The following is an 18,976-nucleotide window of genomic DNA, read 5'->3' on the forward strand; positions in this document are numbered from 1 at the left end:
ACTCCTCTCTCCTCCTCTGCTTGCCTATACGGTGGAAGGGACCAAGGAGGAGAGGGGAGGAGGCGAGGATGTACGTAGTGAGGAATAAGGAGGGGCGTGTGCTTCCAGCACAAACAGCAGCAAACCACCTGTGCTAAAGTGTGTGTAATGGAGACCAGGAGTTCCATTACCCTTACCTCTATTTTTATTAATTTGAGTGATTTGTATTTAAAAAATACATTAAAAAAGAAACACATTTGTGGTTAGCTATTCTTATTAGGTTCATTAGCTAGTATTTAAGTGAACTGCCTGTGGAAGGTGAAGAGACAGGGGGACTGGCCACCCTACCTGTGTTAGGAAAAAGAACCTGAGTTAGAGCTGTTCACGTTTTATCACCATCATTTGTCTGTAACCTAAATTCTTTGTATATGTATTAAGAGAAGTGTGTTAACAGTACTCACGTTTCGTGGTTGCTTCTTTTTCAGGATATGGAAACAAAGAGTAAAAGCAGCAAACCTATGTACCAGGTTAGGGGTTAAGGTGTTTTCATTTATATATAAGTGGCTGAAGTCTATATGTTATTGAATTAATTATAGGACTTTGTACAAATATAAATATGTCTTTCATGTGTTGTATTGTGGTTTGATGTTTACTCATGTGGAGGTTTGTGTTTTCATTTATAACTCTAACCCTAACCCCAGACTTGGGCTATCCCAGATTGTTACGTCCCCACGATGAAGGCCTAGGGGTGTGTGTGTGTGTGTGGGACTGGTAACAAATGGGGAGGCACTTCCAGTGGCGAGGAGGCAATTCCAGGGGCCCTGTTACACCCCTACATGAAAGCTAGGCGAAGAGGGTGGGGGACAGTAACAGTTGGATCCAGGTTGAAATGAAAAGAACACCAGGCAGAGGTATTTAACACAGAATATCTTTATTATAATCAATTAACTCAATATTCATATAAACAGTAATAACAAAAAGAGACCGCAACGCTGCTTTAATGATAAATCAGACAGGCCAACCCAAAGAGATGGTGACCACTTCAACAATGAAAACAACTATATGGCTTCAACAGAAAAAGACAGCAACGCTGTTCTTAGCAAAAACCAGGCAGGCCAAACAAAATAATCTATTATTTTGTTTGGCCTGCCTGGTTTTCCCTAAGTGTCGGTGGCCTCCACCGACACTTAGGGAAAACCACTGCTCAGTTAAGAGCTACACAAAGAGCCACGCACAGCAGGCCTTTTCCACACCTAGACCAGTATCACATACTGACCAGCACAGAGGAAATCCACCAGAAACCTCTCCCCACTGCTCCTACCACGCCACGCCATAGGCAGGGCAATCACACACCGAGCACTCAAAGCGGAGACACCAGAGAAAGCCACTCTCCCACATCCAGCCCATCCCCAGCTTATATAACCTCAGAGAGGTGATTGCTGACTGGGCCCAGGTGGTAAATGAGGCCAATGAACAGCAGCTGTGTCCTGGGGAGAGAGAAGAGCAAGAGAGAGACAGAGGGGTGGAGCAAGAGAGGAGGAGGCGGAGAAAAACACCACGCCCACACAAGGGCAGTTTCAGGAGGCCCAGCTAGGGCCGTAACAGTAGTGATGTGAATTTCTGTATCGAGGCTTCGAAGCTTGTGTCGAGTAATGGAGGGGGCGTTTCCACGATGCGCGTATCGAGGCTTGCTTCGTTTATGGGAGGAGCTGAAAATGATGACGTCCGAAGCCTCGCTGCCCGGCTGTACCACGTGACTGGTTCATGAAGTGGTTTGAACTTTGCCGTGAGCTATGATTGCGATATAAACCCCTCAGACTTCATTCAAAATGTGGATGTTTGATGGAGAGTTGCGGTTAGTGAGAGTTTGGAGACAGTTTGGAGGTTTATGAGCGTGAGGAGAGAAAGTCAGGAGAGAATGGAGCCAGCTGAGAAGAGGAGGATGTCCTCCCCTGTGTGGGAACATTGTGATTTTATTCCTCCCAACATGGTATGTAAATTTCTACAGAAGATGTATTTTCATAATACTGATACAATTCATGTTAAGCTGTCTTTACTTTTGTACAAGGTGAAGTGTTTGCTATGTGCCAGGGAGCTGGGATATAACAACAACACCTCATCCATGCTTAGGCACTACAGAGCTTTGCATGAGAATAAGGGGAACACCGATTGTGGAGCAAGACCAGGTGAGCCAGCAAATGCCATGATAATATAGCATGCAGTAATGTTACTAAATGATATAACAATATTATACAACTGTAATAAGTTACATGTGTGATATTTATATTTGTGCTTTGTCTTTATTGTCTTTCCTCAGGAGAACAATCTCCAATAGATGAAGACCTGGTTAGCATGGTGATTGAGGACTCCCAGCCATTTAGTATTGTGGAGGACAAAGGATTTAAAAGATTTGTTAAATCATTAAATCCTAGCTATGTTCTCCCCACTAAAAGGTCATAAAAGCAGTGAAAATTAGGTTTTTACAGAACAAAATGTGGGCAGCACTGAGGCTCAAAGCCTCAGTGCGTAGCTGTCCATACCTCAACCACACCTCACAGTAAATGATCATTTCCATTTTAAGCATTTCCAAATAATCATTTTCCATACTGCCAGTATAAATATACACAGTATGCTGCCATCACTACAATATAGATGTTTTACAAACTCCTTTTGTTGTTGACATTTACAGGCTGTGTGCAAAAGGCCACACTCTTCAAATTCATGCCAACTAATATTTTTACGTCCAGTAGGTGTCCTACTAGAGCAAATGAAGCTTCAAGAAGCTTTGCGCTGGGATGAACCAATTGGATGAAAAGCTTCAGTGCTTCACGAAGCTTCATCTGCCCATCACTACGTAACAGGCCCACAAGCTCACCCTGTCACTAGCAGCAGCTAGCTTTACTGCTGCCGAGGCCCACAAGCCCACACTACTCACATGAAGCAGCTACACTGCATACTGCTTCCACAACTCCACACCACAGGCAGGACACTCACTCATCTAGAACACAAAGCAGAGACACCACAGAAATCACCCTCTCACATCCAGTTCATCCCCAGCTTATATGACCTCAGAGAGGTGATTGCTGACTGGGCCCAGGTGGTAAATGAGAACGAGGCCAATGAACAGCAGCTGTGTCCTGGGGAGAGAGAAGCGTGAGAAAGAGAGGGTGGAGCAAGAGAGGAGGAGGCGGAGAGAGAACACCACACCCACACAAGGGCAGTTTCAGGAGGCCCAGCTAGGGCCACAGATGCTCACCTGAGTATAAAAGAAAGCCAGTTGCTTTTAGAGGGGTTGGGTTCTTTGCTGTGTGTTGGTGTGTAAACGCTTGTTCTCTTTAATGAAGTCTTCCAGTTGATGGATACATTTTATTCCAGTCTCATGCCATTTTGTTTGAATCGACACATGACCGCCAGCCAACACTGAATGTGTGGCAGCAGCTGGAAACAGGCCTCGTCATCTGCAAAAACACAGGAACCGGACGCTTCATACATGTGGGTGAAGCGCAGCAGCTGATGGAGCTCAACGTTTCTTCACAGACGTAAGGGTGGGAAGGAAAACAAAGACAAAGTGCAGTTTAGTGCTGTCGTGGAAATTTAAAATAAACTGCAAACACCCAGTGAACGTCTTTTTGAAGTAGTTTTAATTACATATTGCAATATGGATAGAAAGGCTGTGATAAAAGCGATCTCTTAGAGATGGCCGCCGCCCTGACCTCTTATATACACACACAGACAAAAACATTCCACAACACATCACGTGAGTCTATACCATCAGTTCAGCTCATCCTTGAAACTTTCCCTTCAAACAATTACAAGCATGCCATTACCTCCCTCCCTCCCAGAGAAAAACCCAAGGCCCCAACACACACGATGCCTGGATGTTTCAAGCATACTCACAATGGCCCCATTGTGTGTGTGTAAACATAAGACACAGATGTGAAGCTATCCTAAGTGACAAAGTGATATTACTATTACCAAATTGATATTGTTAAAATATCTGTGCCACCACAATTCCACCCTTTGTGATTACCCAAAATTCACATCAATTACATTGTAAAATCTAATTCGTTCCCAGAACCCCAAAAAACTGTACAAACTCGTTGCCTCAAAAAAACCCAAGTAAAGCTTACTTAAGATGACTGTTAGGAGAACTTATTGCAAGTATGCAGTATAAAGAATAACTTAATGTTTCTTACTGTGCAATACCCACAAGAATACCCACCAACTGTTTACCCACTGAGAAACATTTCAAGTTCTACTAAATTAAAAAACAATTTGTGGTAACGTGATTATGATTCAAAAAGAATAATTAACAAGACTTCTGCTTCTTCTGTTAAAATCAGCCCAACTTTTATTTTCAAATGCAAAAAAGTATATTAGCCAACATACTGGACACTGTTCTGCTGAACAACAAACAATTATATTGTTATAATCTTAAAATGAAACAAAGTGTCAGATTTAATGATTCTGAAACTAAGTTTAGGCCTACCACAACTTTGTTTTGTACTTCCATTACTTATATAATCAAAATAAAATATATTTATTGTTCTGTCACAAGTGCAGTCTCTAATTTAAACAGCACATTTGTTTTTCATTCCAACACAGAAGCTGGAATGTTGTAATATTTTAAGGATGGCTTGTTTCCAGTCCAGGTATTACTGCCCAAATGACTGTCCTGGATTTAGGTGATCCAAATGTAGGTGCAGAAGAAAGTCTTTAACTTCCCTTAACTACAGTGGCAGTGGATGTGGGTTGGAGATGCAATGACCTTCGGCCTGCAGGTGACCATCTTCACTGACCACACCATCTGTGACAGAGGGCTACATCTCTCCTGGTGTCCTGCAAGCAAACAATCAAATTTTTTAGAACATCAACATATTTGCTCTCTTAAAACATTTTTTCTGCATTTGCTACAGAACAGACCTCAATTTAGACAATCTCAGGCTCCCTCCCCTCCAGAGAGGTGACATTCAGTGTCCCACTTGTCAGTCTGGACAGCCCTGACTACCACCCCGCACACTATAAAGTCATGAAAGCATATTTTTAAAAAGGGCTGTGCAAAAATGGCCAATAACTTTTTATTCTGATGATCTGCAAAATGATTTGGGCACAAAACAAATTTCACTGTTCTAAAACTTGAAGACTTCACTATATACAGTGTGGACTCTAAACCAGGGGGTGTCGAACTCCAGGCCCTGAGAAAGGTGACTAAACAGGAAAAACTCAATGCATCATGGGAATCCCCGGCAGCCTACGTCTATTGCAGCATAACTAAGGGATGATTCAGGGTCACCTGGTCCAGCCCTAACTATATGCTTTAGCAAAAAGCAAAGTTTTAAGCCTAATCTTAAAAGTAGAGATAGTGTCTGTCTCCTGAATCCAAACTGGAAGCTGGTTCCACAGAAGAGGGGCCTGAAAACTGAAGGCTCTGCCTCCCATTCTACTTTTTTACATCAATGGGCTTACTGAGTGTATCACAGACTACATAACTTTCTGCACCGACTCCATGGACTTAATTGAAGAAGTAAGACAACTGAAGATTGTGATTAAGGAAAAAGACAAGAAGATTGAAGAGCTGGAAAAAAGAGTTGAAGATTTGGAGCAGTATACAAGAATGGAAGATGTGATTATTTCTGGACTGAAGACAAATCACTACACCTATGCACGGAGTACAGCAGGTGACAGGGAGGGGGAAGATGCACCAAGAGCTGAAAAGGATTTGCTTGAGCAGCAAGTTATTCAGTTTTTCAAAGACAAAGACATTCTTTTGGATAGCAAAAACATAGCTGCATGTCATACTATTCCACAAAAACATACCAAGATGCCAACTATCATACTACGATTTGTGAACAGGAAATATAAAGTTGAACTGTTAAAGATGGGAAAGAAGTTAAAGGGAACCGGCGTATATGTGAATGAGCATCTCACCAAGAGAAATGCTGAAATTGCACGACAGGCAAGACTATTGAAGAAGGAAAGGCACATCCAAGATACCTGGACCAGGAACTGTAAGGTATTCATAAGACTTAATGGGACACCAGAACAAGCTAAAGTAATTGTTGTCAGAGACATTGCAGATCTTGAGAGATTTAAACAAAAGAAATAGAGTTCAATGTAGAAAAGAATTGTGTTGCTGACTGTGATATGAACAATATCTGATAAGTGTGAGAAAAATAACTATGCATGTGAATGTGTGAACAAAAAAAGGCAAAAAATGGAATATTTTGGATCTCATGATTATAAATTTTATGAGTTGGACAATAGTATTGATCCAGATATCCACCTCTATCAGAATGTTGATATGACATGTGAATATTATAATGGGGAAGAGTTGGATCCCAAGATAAAAGGTTTTGCATTAATCCACTTTAACAGTCGGAGTCTTTACAGTAATTTTTCTAAAATCAAAGCGTATCTTGATCAATTCCAAAATAAGTTTGCAGTGGTAGCAATTTCAGAAACATGGTTGAATGACGACAAAGAATTGCAAGATGGACTAGAGGGCTATGAAATGTTTTGGCAAAATAGGAAAAATAGAAGAGGAGGAGGTGTTGCTATGTTTGTTTTTTCACATCTTAAATGTAAAGTTGTTAACAATATGACTGCTGTGATTGATAACTTGATGGAATGTTTAACCATTGAAATTCAGGTTGAAAGATCGAAAAACATATTAGTTAGCTGCATTTATCGTACACCTGCATCCTGTATAGATCAGTTTACTAAAGAAATTTCTGTAATATTGGAAAAACACAAGGAGAAGGTGACTTTTTTTTGTGGTGATTTTAACATCGATCTATTGAAGGCAAACGACCATAATAAGACTTCAGAATTTATTGATACAATGTTTAGTTTTGGATTGCCACTTTGATCGACAATATTTTTGTCAGTAAGATAAAAGGCAAGATACATAGTGGACTGTTAGTCACAGATGTAAGTGATCACTTGCCTGTCTTTTCAGTGTTTGAAATGAACAATCAACTTCATTTTCAAGAGGAAAAGCAAATGGATTACAGTGGTAGAATAAAAACACCAGAACAAATTGCGGCTTTTAAAACAGACTTAGAAAATTATGACTGGCAAAAAGTTTATGTGGAAGACACTAATGATGCATACAATGCGTTTTTGGATATATTTTTGTCAATCTATGACAGCCATTGTCCAATTAAAAAGTTTTCTAAAAATTATAAAAAGAAAAAACCATGGTTTACACAAGGTCTGGAAAGAGCCTGTAAAAAGAAAAATAGGTTATACAGGATTTTTCTGACACATAGAACAAAGGAAAATGAAGACAAATATAAGAAATATCGAAATAAATTAACATCTATTATGCGATATGAAAAGAAAAGATATTATGAACAGCTGCTTCAAAAACATAAAAGTAATATTAAGGCTACCTGGAGTGTATTAAATAGGATAATAAAAAATCAACATAATATATGTTCTCCAACACGTATTGTAACAAGAGGTAATGTAGTGATTGAGAATACTGAGAGCATAGTTAATGAATTTAATGATTACTTTGTTAATGTAGGTCCCAACTTGGCAAAAGAGATTTCTGTACCAGGAGGAAATGATGAAGTAGATTCTACTTCTTGTAAATGTAACTCAATGTTTCTTGGTGGAGTCTGTGAGAGTGACATTGTAGAAGTGGTGAGTAAATTCAAGAGTAAAAAATCCATGGATTGTGACGACCTTGACATGTCACTAATTAAAGAAGTTCTTCATAGTGTCCTTCAACCGTTAACATATATTTGTAACAAATCATTTCAAACTGGAATTTTTCCAGATAAAATGAAAATTGCCAAAGTGATCCCACTATATAAAACTGGTGATAAACAGATTGTGTCAAACTATAGACCGGTATCTTTACTGCCTCAGTTTTCAAAGATTCTTGAAAAACTATTTGCAAACAAACTAGATTCTTTTATTGATAAATATGATTTATTGAATGATCATCAGTATGGGTTCAGAAGAAATCGCTCAACATCTCTAGCTGTGATGGAATTTATTGAAAATATTGCAACGGCTGTGGATGAAAAACAGTTTGGAATAGGTGTGTTCATTGATTTACGTAAAGCCTTTGATACGATAGATCATTCTTTACTTTTACGGAAGTGTGAAAGGTATGGTTTAAGAGGTGTTGTACAATTTTGGTTAAATAGTTACTTGAATAATAGGTTCCAATATGTGAGTATTAATAACATGAAATCTAAACTTAGAAAAGTAACTTGTGGAGTTCCGCAAGGATCTGTTTTGGGACCTAAGTTATTTTTACTTTATATAAATGATATTTGTACAGCCAGTGATACTTTAAAATATGTGATGTTCGCTGATGATACAAACTTATTTTGCTCTGGAAAAGACATAAAGGAATTACTGAAAACAGTGGAAACAGAACTCATGAAGTTAAATAGATGGTTTGTATTTAATAAACTATCACTGAATGAAAGTAAAACAAAATTTATGTTATTTGGAGGTAGTAAAAGTATTATTAAAGTAAAATTGAATTTAAATAATGTTGAAATTGAAAGAGTATATGAGACAAAATTTTTAGGAGTAATTATTGATGATAAACTTTGTTGGAAGCCCCACATAGAACATGTGAAACGAAAATTATCCAAGTCTATTTCTATTCTTTATAAAACAAGAGATTTTTTGAATAAGAACTGCCTTTATTTATTGTATACTTCCCTTTGTTTTCCTTATATGACCTACTGTGCAGAAATTTGGGGGAACACATACAAAACATATTTGGATTCAATATGTAAATTGCAAAAAAGAGCTATTAGAATAATAAATAAAGTTGGATATAGGGAGTCCACCAACCAGTTTTTTGTAGGATCATCTATGTTAAAATTCATGGACATTATATATTCTAAAACTTTAGAAATGATATATCGTGTGATGAAAAAGAATGTTCCAATTTGTATTTTAAGTATGTTTCAACTAAGAGATGGAAAATATGATTTAAGGGGATCTTATAAGTTTGAAATGCCTAAAGTGAATGTTAAGTATAGATGTGTGTCAGTTTTGGGAGTGAAATTATGGAATGGACTTAATGATGAACTGAAGATGTGTTTTTCTTTGTCATTCTTCAGGAAGATTTTAAAAATTAGTATTATACAAGGTTATAGAAATTTGGTTTGTTAAATTTTTTTTGTGTTGATTTAATTTCTTGATTTATCATTGATTTGTTTTCAAACTGTTATACAACTTATTTATCAATGCTATTTATTTTCTTGGTTAAGGATTTGATTATTTCTATGGGGGTAAGGGATAGGATAAGTATAAGCCATAAGGCTTCAGCCTATTCCTTTTTCGGTTTCTGTTTGAGTACTTTTATGTAAAATTATAATCTGTTGTTGTTGACTGAAATAAAATTTCAATTCAATTCATTGTTCCAGCTCAGACTGTTCATTGTTACCCAAATAACAAGCCGTGGGTGACTAAGGACATCAAAGCCCTCCTCAACAACAAGAAGAGGGCTTTCAGAGGGGGCAATAAAGAGGAGGTGAGGAAGGAGGTGGCACTGACCTCCCACATCATGAAGACCCTGGAAAGGCTCATCCTGGACCAGCTGCAACCCATAGTAAGACCACATCTGGATCCCCTTCAGTTCGCTTATCAGCCTCGGAACTGAGGACGCCATCATCTACCTGCTCAATCGTGTCTACACCCATCTGGACCAGCCGGCGAGCACTGTGAGGGTCATGTTTTTTGACTTTTCCAGTGCTTTCAACACTATCAGGCCGACCCTCCTGGGTGATAAGTTAGCAGCGATGCAGGTGGATGCTTCTCTGGTGTCCTGGATTGTTGATTACCTGACAGGAAGACCACAATATGTACGTCTCCCACAGTGTGTGTCTGACAAGGTAATCAGCAACACAGGGGCACCACAGGGGACTGTCCTCTCCCCCTTCCTCTTCACCCTCTACACCACAGACTTCCGCCACTGCACAGAGACCTCCATCTTCAGAAGTTTTCTGATGACTCTGCAGTGGTTGGATGCATCAGCAGGGATGATGAGACAGAGTACCGGGCTGTGGTCGACTCCTTTGTCACGTGGTGTGAGCAGAATCATCTGCAGCTCAACGTGGCAAAGACCAAGGAACTGATTGTGGACTTCAGGAAGACCAGGAAACACTTGACCCCTGTTTCAATCCAGGGGGTCAGTGTTGACATTGTGGAGGACTATAAATACCTTGGAGTACACATTGACAATCAACTGGACTGTGCTAAAAACACCACAGCACTTTACAGAAAGGGCCAGAGTCATCTCTATTTTTTGAGGCGACTGAGGTCCTTCAACATCTGCCAGAAAATGCTCAGGATTTTCTATGAGTCTGTTGTGGCCAGTGCGATCCTCTATGCTGTTGCATGCTGGGGGAGCAGGCTGAGGGTCGCAGATGCCAACAGACTCGATAAATTAATCTGTAAGGCCAGTAATGTTGTGGGGATGGAGCTGGACTCCCTCAAGGTGGTGTCGGACAGGCGGATGTTGTCCAAAATAAAAACATTGTTGGATAACACCTCCCACCCACTCCATGACATGCTGGTCAGTCACAGGAGCACGTTCAGTGAGAGACTGAGATTACCAAAAAGCACCACTGAACGACACAGGAAATCTTTCCTGCCTGTGGCCATCTCCCTGTACAACGCATCCACTTAACACACTGGTTACTGCTACAACTACACATGTTTCTTTTTCAGCTATTTATTAATAAGTGACTTTATGTATATATATGTATATATATGTATATATTGTACTATTCTTAGTTAGCGTATTGTCTGTCTTGTTAATGTTTATTTATAATGGAGCACTGTAACAAAAAAATAATTTCCCCCAGGGATCAATAAAGTATTCTGATTCTGATTCTGATTAAATACTCTAGGAACAACAAGTAGGCCTGCAGTGCGAGAGCGAAGTGCTCTAATAGGGTGATATGGTACTACAAGGTCATTAAGATAAGATGGGACCGGATTATTTAAGACCTTGTATGTGAGGAGCTGGATTTTGAATTCTGGATTCAACAGGGAACCAATGAAGGGAAGCTAAAACAGGATAAATCTGCTCTCTCTTTCTAGTCCCTGTCAGGACTCTTGCTGCAGCATTTTGGATTAACTGAAGGCTTTTCAGTGAGTTTTTAGGACATCCTGATAATAATGAATCACAGTAGTCCAGCCTGGAAGTAATAAATGCATGAACTAGTTTTTCAGCGTCACTCTGAGACAGGATATTTCTAACTTTAGAGATGTTGTGCAAATGGAAGAAAGCAGTCTTACATATTTGTTTAATATGTGCGTTGAAGGACATGTGCTGGTCAAAAATGACTCCAGGGTTCCTCACAGTATTACTGGAGGCCAAGGTAATGCCATCCAGAGTAAGAATCTGGTTAGATACCATATTTCTAAGATTTGTACAATAACCTCAGCTTTATCTGAATTAAGAAGCAGAAAGTTAGCGGCCATCCAGGTCTTTATGTCTTTAAGACATTCCTGCGGTTTAACTAATTGGTGTGTGTTATCTGGCTTCATGGACAGATAGAGCTGGGTGTCATCTGCATAGCAGTGAAAATGTATGCTATGTCTTCTAATGATGCTGCCTAAGGGAAGCATGTATATTATAAACAGAATTGGTCCTAGCACTGAACCCTGTGGAACTCCATAATTAACCTCAGTGTGTGAAGAGGACTCTCCATTTATATGCACAAATTGGAGTCTATTCGATAGATATGATACAAACCACTGCAGTGCAGTACCTGTAATACCTGCAGCATGTTCTAATCGCTCTAATAGGATATTATGGTCGACAGTAGTGACGTGTCCTGTGTGTCGAAGCTTCGATACCTGTGTCGGGTAAGCAGTTTTGTAGGAATGGGGTCTAAAAGACACGTTGATGGTTTGGAGGAAGTAATTATTGAAGTTAACTCAGAAAGATCAATTGGAGAAAAAGAGTCTAAATGAACATCAATGGTACTAAAAGTAGCTGTAGATAATATTACATCTGTGGGATGATTATTGGTAATTTTTTTCTCTAATGATTAAAATTTTATTTGTGAAGAAGTTCATGAAGTCATTACTAGTTAACGTTAAAGGGATGGTTGGCTCAAAAGAGCTCTGACTTTTTGTCAGCCTGGCTACAGTGCTGAAGAGAAACCTGGGGTTGTTCTTATTTTCTTCAATCAGTGACGAATAGTAAGATGTTCTGGCTTTGCGGAGGGCTTTCTTATAAAGCAACAAACTATTTCTCCAGGCTAAATGATGATCCTCTAAATTTGTGACACGCCATTTCCTTTCCAGCTTATGAGTCATCTGCTTTAGGCTACGTGTTTGAGAATTATACCACGGAGTCAGGTACTTCTGATTTGAGGCCTTAGTTTTCACAGGAGCTACAGTATCCAGAGTCATACGTAGTGAGGAGGTAAAATTATTAACAAGATGATCGACCTCTGTTGGAGTAGCGTTCAGGTAGCTGCTCTGCTCTATGTTGGTACAGGGCATTTGTGGCACTATGTTAAAGACTGAGACATGAAAATAGTAGCCCCCCATTTTATTTTATGCTCAAATGGACTTTCTTTTAGTAAGGCCACTGTAATGTCAGTTTTACTGTTATCTAAGTTCCACCAGCAGAGGGCACTCGGTCTTGTACGCATCAGTAGGTGATGCCAGTGTTGCCAACTTAGCGACTTTGTCGCTATATTTAGCAAGTTTTCAGACCCCCTTGGCAACTTTTTTTCTAAAAAGCGACTAGCGACAAATCTGGCAACTTTTTCTGGTGTTATTGGAGACTTATTTATGATGACTTTTTGAAGTGAAAGCGTGTGATGCTCTTACTCTAAACAAGCAGCAGGTGCTGCCGTGGACACCTCGCCTGTGCCAAAGCGCTCACCGGCGGCAGGTAGTCCTCACGCAGCAGTCGGCCCCAGCTGATGTCAGAGCAGGAAATATTCACCCCTATATGTACAAAATTGCAAATGAATTGCGCATGAGAAGCTGTGAGCCAGGAGGGAGGGGGTGAGCGAGTCCTGAGTGATTCACTCGCTCTATGATTCAGCACAGGAGGGAGGGGGTTAGTGAGTCCTGAGTGATTCGCTTACGCTTACGATTCAGCACAGGAGGGAGGGGGTGAGTAGCTCAAATGTGCTGTTAGCATGTTAGCAGAGCGATGCTACTGTGAACCGAGGCGCAATTGTCTTGATGTGAGCTTCTGCTCAGGGTTTTTTCTTCCAGTTCAGAGCAGAAATTTTTTTGTTAAGATACTGGATGTTGTGTTTTTCTCCACAATTTTAATTATAAGCTAGATATATTGCTGCTAACAGCAACAGGGATGAGTCAGTGAGTCAGTTGGGCTTGTGAATCATGATTCATGAGTCAGTAAAGTGATTCTCGAGTATTGAACGATTCGTTCATGATTCGCGCATCACTAGAAGAAGTAGTGTCAGCGTTGAAGAGGCAGCGTACGGCCCGCGCGCCGAAAGAACTGATTAATGTCATATTTTTCTGTTTTTACAGGTAAGCTGGGTGGTTGATAATATAAAACAGAGGTTCTAAAAGTGACAGACAGCAGTGGCGATTAATGATAAATGTCTTGTTTGTGGCGAATGTTAAGCTAGAGAACTAATTTCCAAGTTGGTCCACTTGTTAGCCTGTGCTCATCCAAGTGTTAGACTGCACCGAAAGTCTGCGAGCTCGGTGCAGGTATTTTTTGGGTTAAAGCCACAATATATATGTTTTGCACAATAAGAGAAAATTTGAATTGCTTTATGTTTAGTTCATGAAGAGTGAATGCTATAGGAATATCTTAAGAAAAATGTTTATTTGAAAGAGATCTAGTTTAATAAATACAGTTAATAAGATAGGTTCATAAATAGATTAAAACAGTAATAAAAACCAGATAAAACTGTAATGAGAGTTTGCTATGGTGCTTGTGCATACTGCAAGATGTATTTCTGTGATTTAAGCAGTTTATAAAAGTGGTGCATGTGGATATGAAACTGTATAAGTTTGTAAAAAGTAATGTTAGCTACACTAGAAGAAGTAGTGTCAGTGGTTAGGAGGCAGCGTATGGCCCGTGCGCCAAAGAGAACTGATTAATGTCATATTTTTCTGTTTTTACAGTTTTCTGTAAAAATAAATATGTTGCACGGGAGATGAGTTGGCCCATCATTTCAGCGGTGTAACACATTGAAGATGATAACAGTGGGTGGATTATATTCTTAAACTTAGTTACAGCGCTTTCAGAAAGACATCTACTGTGATAAAGTCTACTCTCCACTGCTGTGTAATCAATTATTGTAAATGTAAATGTTATCAGGAAATGATCAGACAGGAGAGGGTTTTCAGGAAACACTGTTAAATGTTCAGTTTCTATGCCATATGTTAAAACAAGATCTAGAGTTTGATTAAAGTGGTGGGTGGGTTCTTTTACATTTTGAGAGAAGCCAATTGAGTCTAATAACAGATTAAATGCCATGTTGAGGCTGTCATTTTTAGCATCTACATGGATGTTAAAATCACCCACAATAATTATTTTATCTGAGCTGAGCACTAAATCAGATAAAAAGTCTGAGAAATCAGACAGAAACTCAGTGTAAGGCCAGGACACATCTAAAAACCGCAGGACACCGAGGCCTGGAGTTCGACACCTGTGCTCTAAACTAAGTTTGGGGGATATGAGCTTTCAAGAAATGTAGACCAAACTGTCATTTTTTGTATTTACTTAGCCAGCATGTCTTGTAGAATTTACTGGAGTCATCAGCAACAGCAGAGAGCAGTCATATCGCAAGTCTAATAAGAGAAGACAGGAAAAGATTGGTAAAGAAACAATTTCCCCAAACCAAAACACAAACGAAACAATAAGTAAAACAGGTTGATTGAATGCTTACCACTCAGTTGATGTCTTTCTGTCCAACAGCTCCTTTTCTAGACTTGTAAGGGTTTGATGTAATGAGAGGAGTGCAAGCCTCAAAGACAGTAAGAAGCAAGCAGAGGGAGAAAAACCATAAAATTATTTAGAAGCTGATTTGATCCTTAATAGCTGTGCAGCCGTTATAACTTACAACACAGAAGCATGTAGACCTCATACCACCAAATTAGACTAGCACATATAATATTATGTCCAAATTCGAAGACTCCGACAAATGCGGACGATAAAAAACAAAAACAAATGCGTCCTACTTTTCCCCATATTTGAAGAATGGGTCGGGTGTTGCTACCCGATCCGTACCACGCATGTGCGATAGGCGTCTACTTCCACTCGAAGCATTTTACGATAGTTACGGGTCATAGTAGGGATGTCCAAATTCATAGGCTGCATCCTCCCGAGGACCCATCCTTCGCGGTCTACGTGGGCCGGGTCCTCAGAAGGTATGGTAGGCCGGAAGTAAACGGCTGTGAAATTGGACGGTCTAGCTTTCAGATTTGCATCACCGCTGTCTTGGTGGAGTTTAATAAACTCGGCCGTCTGCTCCTTGCTATCTAAAATATAACAGGACACTGGTGTAAATTCTTGACCATCTCACACTTCTGTTTAATCAGCTTTCTGTTTGACGTTTATACAGCTGTGTGAAAACCAAGGAGGAACCCACCCTTGGGCTTAATAAAGTTTTATTTAATCTAATCTAATCTAATAACTTTGATCTCAGCCAAACTGATTTACTCATGAACAAATAAAACACTGAAAAAAGCCAAGCAATAACATTTTTAGGTTATCTAAGTGATTTATATATTACATTTAACCTGAGTAGCGAAAGACCGCGGTGATCTGAAAATGATGTTCCGGGAGTTGTGCCGTTCTTGGCAGCTCTAGTGAGCCTCGACCTCCCTGTCAGCTATCGAGCTGGTGGGTAACAGACGTCTCCTAAAACATCGGAGCACTTTTGCAAATATGTGATATCTTGATAAACCCAGCAGATATTTGAAGTTTACACAGCTGCATTCTCGCCTGAAAATATGTTAAAAGTTTATTTTGTGACCCAGAAAGAGTAATAAGAGTAATTGTTACGGCTGGGGCAGCAGTCGTGTGGTGGAGTTAAATGAGGACTCAAGATGCAAGAAACGGCTAGATGCAGGTGAGCGTTTTATTTACAAATGGTGAAATATACACAGAAATGAGGGTGGCGAGGACTGCACAAAGACACGAACCTAAAATGGGAAAAACTAATAAACCTGGAACACGAGATGGAACAGAGAGAGACACGGAGAGATACCAACTAATGCAGAGAAATACAGAAGACGCAACGAGGAGCACAGGCAGACACACACTATAAATACACACACCAGGTAATCAGGAAATGGCACACAGGAGGGGACACAGCTGGAACTAATGGGCATAACGACTGTTTTACAACATGACTCGGGGACACAAACAGAGTACAGAGGACAGACACAGGTAGGGCTGATAAAACACTTGAGCACTAAACACAAGAACGAAACCCTAAGAACTAATACCAAAATTAGAATAAACACAAGGTGAAGTCAAAAGGAAATACAAAACGCTGGGTCAAAATGACCCAGGATCATGAGAGTAATATTTAAACTTAGTAGTGGCCGCCATTGTTGGAAACTGGAATTGGCTGGGCCGCGCTATATGGGATATGGTAGGCCACGAAGGATACACCCGACCCATCCCTCAAATTTGGGGAAAAGGAGGACACATTTGTCGGCTGCATTCGGAGAAGTCTACGAATTTGGACAGCCTTCGGCGCATCGCTGTGACGTAATCGGTCTACAAATGCGGCCTCAGGAGGATGCAGCCCATGAATTTGGACACCCCCAGTATCTGTTATATAATAATAAGTATCTCTTAAAATGTTTGCAATAATGAAACATTTTAATACAATGTAGACAAAAAGAGAAAAAAAAAGTTGCAGATCAGGACTCCCCGATCCTTACTGCGCATGTGCGCATGTTCTCTTCTTCTTCTGTTTCGTTTAATGGCAGTTTACTCCACAGTGTACGAGGATACCGCCACCTGCTGACCAAGCGAATGAGCCCTATTGTAAACTGAACTTGCCTCATTAGAAATCGTGTTTGCGTATTGTTTTAAATGTGATTTAGATGGAATTAGATAGAATTTTTATTTTGAACATGCAAATATAACTGAATGTCACGGTCTGCAGTGGCAGATCGTGGAGTTGGCGAAAATAGGACCCAAAATGCAGGACTCTTTAGCTGAACAGTGAATCAAATTCCTTTCTGGAAAGAGAAATTTCAAAGCCTTGTGATAATTGGCAATCAGATGTTTCAAACAGCAAGTCGTGTCGTGAGTTATAATGGGTGAAAAAACAATGTTGTGTGTGTGTGGAGTTTGTGAGAGAGGGACCCAAAATGCAGGCATGGCTGTGATGCGAATGAGCTTTTTTCAAAAGATTAGGACGCAAACAGAGGTGGAGATAGCATGTACAGAAAGTAAGGATAACCTATAGTGGGGAAGCTAACAAAACAGACCTGAAATCTTAATCCACAGGAAGACATGTAGGGAGAAACGTACAGAGGTAACACAGACAGACCAGTGACAAGCACAAGAGGACACACACTATAAATACACAGAGGGGAACAAGGGAAATATACACAGGAGGGAGAAAAGGCTGAACTTAATTAACATGACGAAACAGGGAGGGTGTGAAACTGAACACACTGACATAGGACTCGGACCTTCAAAGTAAAACCGGAAATACATAGACTGGACTCAGAGAAATAGTACAGACAGAGAACAGAGAGAACACATGGGCAGACACTAAACAGAGGAAGCACAGAACCAAAACCCCAAGAACAAAAAAACAAAATATATAGACAGAATACACTAAAACTCAAGATCATAATAGTAAACACAAAACGCTGGGTCAAATGACCCAGGACCATGACAATCACTGCTTCAAGCACTGTCTGTATGATCTGGTCAGAGAGCAAGGAAAGCAAGCAGTCCTCTGCCCTTGAAGAAAAGACATCTGCCCAAGATGAAGAAGCTTCCTCTCCAGAAGATGAGGGGCCAATCTCCAAAGAGGCTGACTGTATCACCACTGATGAAGAGTACTAGCCAGTGCCTGAATCCTCTTCTTTGGGGGAGGATTGGGGTTGGGGGGCATGGAGGTGGAGGCCAAGCAGCTGATGGAAAAGAACATAGGAGCATTTTCTGAGAACGAGGAGCCGGTGACTGAGTGGATCCCTCATGAAAGGAAAACCATGTGGGTCCCACTACTGAAGAGAGACTGCTCTACAATCCAGTACCCACTGGTATCAAACCAGGGCTCACCCTGTATGCAGTTCCCTGCATTAGCAGCCTGACATCTACTTTTGACTTTTTTATAACAAAGGAGATCTTTTAGCTGCTGTGCACCCTTATAAACGAGTGAGCCAAGTTGTGAGGATTGGAGGATTATAGATAAAGTGCAAATGTGATCCTACACCAGAATAAATCAATGTGTGACATGTTAGATTAGAAGACTTAAAGTTCTCATGGAGTCAAAAAGGGAAAGGGGTTCAGACTCCAACTGACAGAGGAGCTCAGAGGAAAACGTCTTTCCTTCGGTCACCTTGGCAGAGGAACTCCTCAGATGAAAACTGGCACAGGGGAAACAACCCAGAGCTTCCTCCCCAGGTCCTCCAGTTGCAACAGAGGAAGATTTTGTTGTCTGTCTTTGGCTTCACCAAAACTACCACGGCGATATCCCACATGCCAAAGCAACGGAGGAATGTGCTTCTTTTAACCACAACACACAGGGAACCAGCAGTCAGTAATGGGGAATAAAGGAAGCCTGTAAGCATAAACCTTTGATAACTTAGAGAGGATGTTGGCACCTGGAATTGTTGAAGGAAAACTAGCCTATGGTTGCTGGCTCTTTTCTTCAATCTCCTGGATGTCTTGGGATATGATGCCTTTGTCCGGTGGAAACGACTTCACTGAAGTGGGGGAGTCCTCTACAACCTACAAATGAAGAGTGATCCTGGAAGAGCTGGGACACATGCTGGTGACCTCAACAACTGTAAGACGGCCTTG

The sequence above is a fragment of the Perissodus microlepis genome, chromosome 3 (genome assembly GCF_051167445.1).
Source record: "Perissodus microlepis isolate ML-2025 ecotype Zambia chromosome 3, ASM5116744v1, whole genome shotgun sequence".
NCBI classification, from domain to species: Eukaryota; Metazoa; Chordata; class Actinopteri; order Cichliformes; family Cichlidae; genus Perissodus; species Perissodus microlepis.